General features: G+C 37.9%; 1 long non-coding RNA gene across 1 annotated transcript; it reads right to left on the bottom strand.

Annotated features, from left to right (window-relative positions):
* Nucleotides 1–1,273: 1,273 nt before the first annotated feature.
* Nucleotides 1,274–5,763, bottom strand: LOC119496084. The gene is made up of 3 exons (XR_005208630.1): nucleotides 5,635–5,763; nucleotides 4,260–4,337; nucleotides 1,274–1,908 (listed from the first exon to the last, which is right to left on the bottom strand). It is a non-coding gene; the product is annotated as an uncharacterized LOC119496084 (long non-coding RNA).
* Between the last annotated feature and the right edge of the window lie 574 nt (nucleotides 5,764–6,337).

Below are 6,337 nucleotides of genomic sequence, written 5' to 3'. Positions count from 1 at the left end.
AGGTGCTCCCTGACTGATAAAGAGTTGTGAGGATGGAGGGCTCCAGTTTTTTACCAACGGTTTTATTCAAATGTTAGGGGAGTCATTTGTATTATTACTGACCAATATTAACACACAAATGAGCAAAACAAGTGATCTGATTCTCTTCAGCAGGACTACGACACACTGAACCTGTTATTTAGCTTTGATCAATGAGGATTTATTTAGATTTGGGGAGAGGAGAGGAGAGGAGAGGAGAGGAGAGGTCCATTATTGTCCGTCCTATCTTTCTTTATAAGGACATGATATTGAAACTATCCTTTCTAAAAGACTGAGCAAACCAGAAAGCATTACTTTACTACAGTCTTCTTTATATCTGCAAACTAGGGCTGGCCAATATATCAATATTATATTGATATCGTGATATCAGACTAGATATCGTCTTAGATTTTGAATATCGTAGTGTAACGTAATTGCTGTCTTTTCCTGGTTTTAAAGGCTGTATTACAGTTATTGATGCAATTTTCTGAACTTACCAGACTGTTCTAGCTGTTCTATTATTTATCTTTACAAAATTAGTCATTATATTATTACCTTTAATATTCAGGGGGAGGTTCACTGAGAGCAATGCTCTCTTTTTCCAGGATCACAATCACACAGTTACACATTCACACCTGGAAGCTTCCCAGTACAACCACAGTCGGATCTGCTGGCCACTGAGCAGCTCCACCGGATGCTGCACAATTAATATTTCATAATTTCATAAATATTTACATCCATGAACTTCAACAAATCCTCCTAATGAAACAAAATCAAAGATTGGTTATCTTTAGGCAAAAAAACAACTTGGTTAGGTTTAGGGAAAAGATCATGGTTTTGGTTAAAGTGACTTCTTCGTTAAGGTTAGGGGACCTTCATTGTCATGGTTACAACAATAACCATGTGGTTAAGGTCAGGGAAAACCGCGCTCATGGTTAAAGAAAACAACGTTGATTGGAATGGGAAACAAACCCCAGTCTCTTGTGTTAAAGTAGCACATTTTGTAGACCCATCTATCCAGCTCGACTTCCTCCCTACGTGGCTCTATAACAATGTCAACTAACTTCGTCCTTTGCAAGAATCATAATTCCTACGGCTGTTCCAAATATTTGTCACCTGAACCTAAACAAATGTTGTTTTTGGGGATTTGCTGAAACGACTGATGCTGCCGCTCATCTCGGGAAGACGGTCAAAAAAATCAAGAAACACACTGAAATGCACAAAAATGCACCTCTCTTTTTATCAACATATTCAGCCTATACATTTTGTATCCCTTCACAAAACAGTTTTTCTAGTTTCCCCATCTGTGGAACTGTATCACATTGAGTCACTTCCCCACTCAGTTAATCCGTTCTGCAAATATTGTAAAGCCCGTTCAAACACATCATTCTAGAGCAAATAAACATGACGTCTTTTAATTGGCAGAGGCGCAATCTGCTTTCCAGCGTGCAGTGTTCTTAAAAATCAATAGTGTTCTATTGTATTATTCAGTGTACTGTTCCTGGTACCAAGCACTCCCATCCCTACTGGCTACTCATTGTGAAAATTAATGCCGCGTGCTATGCAAACATGACAAAGAGCCGACTATTGATTTTTTGCATTTTGATTTTCCTCCTGAGGCGTCTTGCACTTTTATGGTCAGGGTATTGGTGCAGAGGCTTTTCACACGTCTCTGCATACTTGTACAATACATGCCCTTGCAAATATTGTACTCTCTGTGTGTGTCAGTGGGAGTCAGATGTGTATTTGTCTTAATATTGGCCTGTACCTAGTGAGCAGTGTGACTGGAAGATGTGCTGAAGAGTCTTGCACTTGCCTTGCTGTTGCTGATGCTGCAATGTCCAGAGGCTGCCTGATCTCTCCAGTCAATCCAGTCTCACTGTGCTGGATCTGCCAGGGGAAGCAGAGGAAGGGAGTTACTTAACGTACAAGGAGAGGCAGACAGCAGACTTCTTCAGCCCAGAAACTGCCCTTTCTAATTACTCTTATTCCATGAAATAACTACATTTACGATGAAGTGACCGCTCCCAAACCAAAGTAATAACAGTGCGGTGGTGATAAGATGTCACATAGAAACCCATATTCATCCTGAAAGTTACAGTAAACAGAAAGTGTAAGCAGGTGAGGTTTCGTGCCTTGAACTGAAAATGGAGAGAATAAGGGTTTCATGTGATGAGAGATGTCTGAAAAAAGTCATGAAAGCCTGAATGTAACTGAAAATATATTTTTTTGTTTTGACACAAACAAATTCCTTTGAGTTCAGCTTCCTCAAACAGGTGATGAAACCTGACGAAACCTGTTCTCCAGGTAAGGATTCACCTCAAAACCGCCATAGATCATTGAAATGTTAAATACAGCTGGAGGGCTTTGACAAGAAACAACTTGTGATAAGTCTGTGCTCCCTTATGAGTCACAATCTGGCTTCAGTCAACTGTGGCCCTGGGAAAAAAACTACTGAGGCTTCAGGTTCACTTCAAACTTAAAGGGTTGATTTACATGCCTGTGTGTTAACTTAACTGCTTCTTCTTACAGCAGCACTTTAAAAAGTAGCTAAAATTCATCTCTTTTCTTCTTCAGCCTGAAATTGTGTTTATCTTTGTCTAGCCTTTACAGCTCCAGTGAGTAAGCCAAATATACACACAATAACGGCATCAAACAAAGAAACATGTTCTCCCCTCGTCCTAAAAGGGTTCTAAATCAAACTAAAGTACTTCCTTGTTTTTGATTGAAGCAGTAGCCTACACAAGTTGAAGGAGTGGCGTTGTGTGTGGGTGTTTTACCAATCAGCGACCGTCATCCCTTCAAACTCCTCCCCGAAAGTTCCGGTACTTTCAAAAAGTACTACCCTCCGACCAAGGCCTTCTTGGGGGGTAAAAGGTTCCTGTAAAATGTCTCCGGTACTTAATTTAGACCCTGGTCCCTGCAGTCGAAACCAATGAGTTCCTCAAAAGGTTCATAGTTCTAGGGGAGAGTTCCTGAGGTCAAAACGCAGCTATTGTAAACATGAGTTTATGGTCTAAATCGCCAGTTTCAAGTCTTCTTCAATACAGCATGGTGTTCATTTAGTAAATTAGCCTCCCATTTATAGTAAAATAGACGATAGAGCATTGTATGCTTTAAGGCATGGCTATAGTTGTCTGTGTTTTTGTTGTAGAACTTTAACCCTTTCACATTGTGTTTTCAGTTCATGATTATTAACCTAATTATAACCGTTTTGGTCACCTAAAAATGTCTTAATCAGCGTTCGCTGTGCTGCACAACTGCCTGGTTGCAAATAACCAAGATGACGATGGCGAAAATGCCGTCAACGGGTGACATCATGGTGACGACGTTGACTTCTTGTATACAGTCTATGGTTTAGGTGCAGACCATTACATGATTGTAATGATGTGGGTTTGAATTTGGTTCGTTCCTATTGTTCCATATGACCTCTCTTCTTTGCCCCAGTTTCCAAGTCTAATCTTTGTTTCCTGTCCAATAAAGCAAAAACAGCTCTGTAATCTTAAAAATCAAATCTGTGCTTAGAGTTCTGGCTTCATTTAAACATCTGTAATTACACCGGGCTCCAAAAATAGCTCACTAGTTACAGGGTATCACGGGAATAATTAAAGTCTAAATGAGTCCTAATTTGATTTAATTTTAAAGACGACGTTTAAAGCTTAGAAAATTCCATGTAATGTGAAAGTCGTAACACAATTACAGAAAACAGAACAGAAAAAGCTCCTTTGTAGAAAAAATAAATATTTACCATCATCTTATATATTGCACACGATCCCTTACAATTAAAAAACATGTTCAGCAGACACTATAAAGTCTGTTTTGGGATTAATATCTGCACTGTTTAATTCCAGAAGCACATCTTAAATGAATTTATTTATATATAATGTTTTATAAAATATTTCTCACATCCCCATGTAATGAAAGCAAAGAGGAGACCCATTGTCTACAATTAACCTAACCTAATTAATTAAAGTTATTAGCTTTATTATTGTTAAGTAGAAGAGCTCGATGGTCTGCAGTGTCATGAATACTCAACATGCTGGTTGTAAACGATGCTGACAGTCAACGCTGTTTTGTTTGATCTTGTTGAGTCATGGAATGACTGAACGAGATCGCATCTGGATGCCGTTCTATCCTGGGAATTAGATGATAACTTATTACAGTGACTCAGCACACAGCGCCATTACCTACCATTACAGCTTGACATAACTTAGTTTGAAACAGCATTAAATTACATTTACCTGCTTAAATGGGCCATTAATGTCAGGATGGCATTCCCAGAAGATGGAGAACCGGCATGAGAGAGCTCTTCGTTTTTTCTAAGGAGGGCAGAGAGAGCAAAACCAAAGGCAGCACTCATGAGTGAGGTGATGAGAGGAGGAAAAAGGTGATGTAGGCCTGGTCATGTGGGACCAAAACTGGCACGATACAATGTGATCTAACTTACAGGACAAAATAAAGATTCAATATGTATCATTTTTTTAATTGGAGAGATGTTTTTTTTTTATGTAAATACAATTATTAACCCATATCTCTTTGAATGACTCCTGTTTTATATTGTCAATGTTAGACATGCTTATTATACTCATTAAAATGTCATCTGTTTTCCCCCCTCGAGGCCTTGCAACCACATCACTATGTCCTCATGTTGAAGTGATGTGTTGAGAAATGTGATTATGCTAGAAGTCTGTTACCCCTCCAGCTCTTAACGTCACTCATTGTTGTCTTGGTTAATATCATCATCATGTATTCTGCTATGTTATCTCCCTAGCAGCCCCGTGGCAGAGGAGTTATTGTGCTGTGCTAAGCCCTCTGCACATGGCAAGCTGTATTGAGGGCACAACAGAAACAAAAGTCATTGCTTTTGTAAGAACAAATTACTTTAGGGTATCTGCTGAACATCTTTAAAGATTATGCATGTCATGATTTTAGTTTTAAAAGGAAAACACCAGTGGAGGTAAATGTATTGTTTTTACCAGTCAGAGGGAGTGATGATGGATGCATGGATCAAAGTCCATTGATGCTCTCTGTATTGCAATTATGTCCCTATGGACAACCAGCAGACAACATTATTAGTATAACATTTGTATCCTGGAGCTGTCTCACCATCTTCCCTTAATTGTTTAAATGTTTTACAGATGCCAATAGCACCTCTAGCTTCTTTGTGCAATGCCTTTTGATATATTGTACATATATTTGACTTGTCAAAGCATGAAAAGCACAGGTGTGATTTATCACATTAACGATTACTGTAGCCTTATTACACCTGAAGGTTTCATGCTTTGACATGTCAAAATATCTGCTAGGAAAAATGTCTTCAGTGTACATTAACTTCTCTTAATGTAACTTTAACCTACACACAGAATTTCTGAGTCACATTAGCCTATCTATATTAACTTTTGTGTCACTTTTAAAGTGTGAGCACACTTACTACAAACATAGTAAAAAATATTAAAAATATTAAAAAATATTAAATAATAAAATAAAATATATATAAAAATAATAAAAATATCAAAAAAACATATTTAAAAAGTAGCATTACTAGAATATTGTAGATTTGGGGCACAGCAACGAAAATAGCTATATCTCACGGTGGAAACAGGACTTGCATGTTACCTTCAAAGCAAGAATGTGAACCAGTTTAAAGATAGCTATGTCTTTACCTGATGAACACTATGCCTGGCTCCTTGCAGGAGTGACAGGCTAACACTGTCAGCTAATAAGATAGCTAACCTAGTTGTTTAGTCTTTATCTGAATTTGGAGTCTACTGTTAAGGCTGTCCAGGTTTGATCATTCTAGATAGTGTAGAAAACGCAGTGAATTATCACTATTTCTTTCAAATACAATAAAGGTTTCACACATCTAAAAGTGGATTTTAAACATTCTTAAGGCTTTATTCTTTGCCTAATAGGTGGTGCCAAAAAAGCATAATTTTTGTTTCCCTTAACGTTCCCCTTAAAGGTCCCATATTGTAAAAAGTGAAATTTTCATGTCTTTTATATTATGAAGCAGATTTAAGTGCCGTATAAATACTGTTAAACTATCAAAACGCTCAATATACAGAGAAATACACACAGCCCGTATGCAGAAATTGTGCATTTGAAACAAGCCGTTAGGATTTCTGTCCATTTGTGATGTCACAAATACACAATATTTAGACCATAACACGGTTTTAAACGTAAATATTCTAAATGTCTCCCAGTTTATTTCCTGTTGCAGTGTATGTTAATGACATCAGCTGACAGGAAGCAAACATGGACCCAAACTGTTGCCTAGCAACGCAATTCCGTTGCAATTCCGTTGAAATGCACTAAAACG

Source organism: Sebastes umbrosus, chromosome 10 (genome assembly GCF_015220745.1).
Source record: "Sebastes umbrosus isolate fSebUmb1 chromosome 10, fSebUmb1.pri, whole genome shotgun sequence".
NCBI classification, from domain to species: Eukaryota; Metazoa; Chordata; class Actinopteri; order Perciformes; family Sebastidae; genus Sebastes; species Sebastes umbrosus.
The sequence above is the reverse complement of the archived record's forward strand: the minus strand, read 5'-3'. Positions and strand labels throughout refer to the sequence as shown.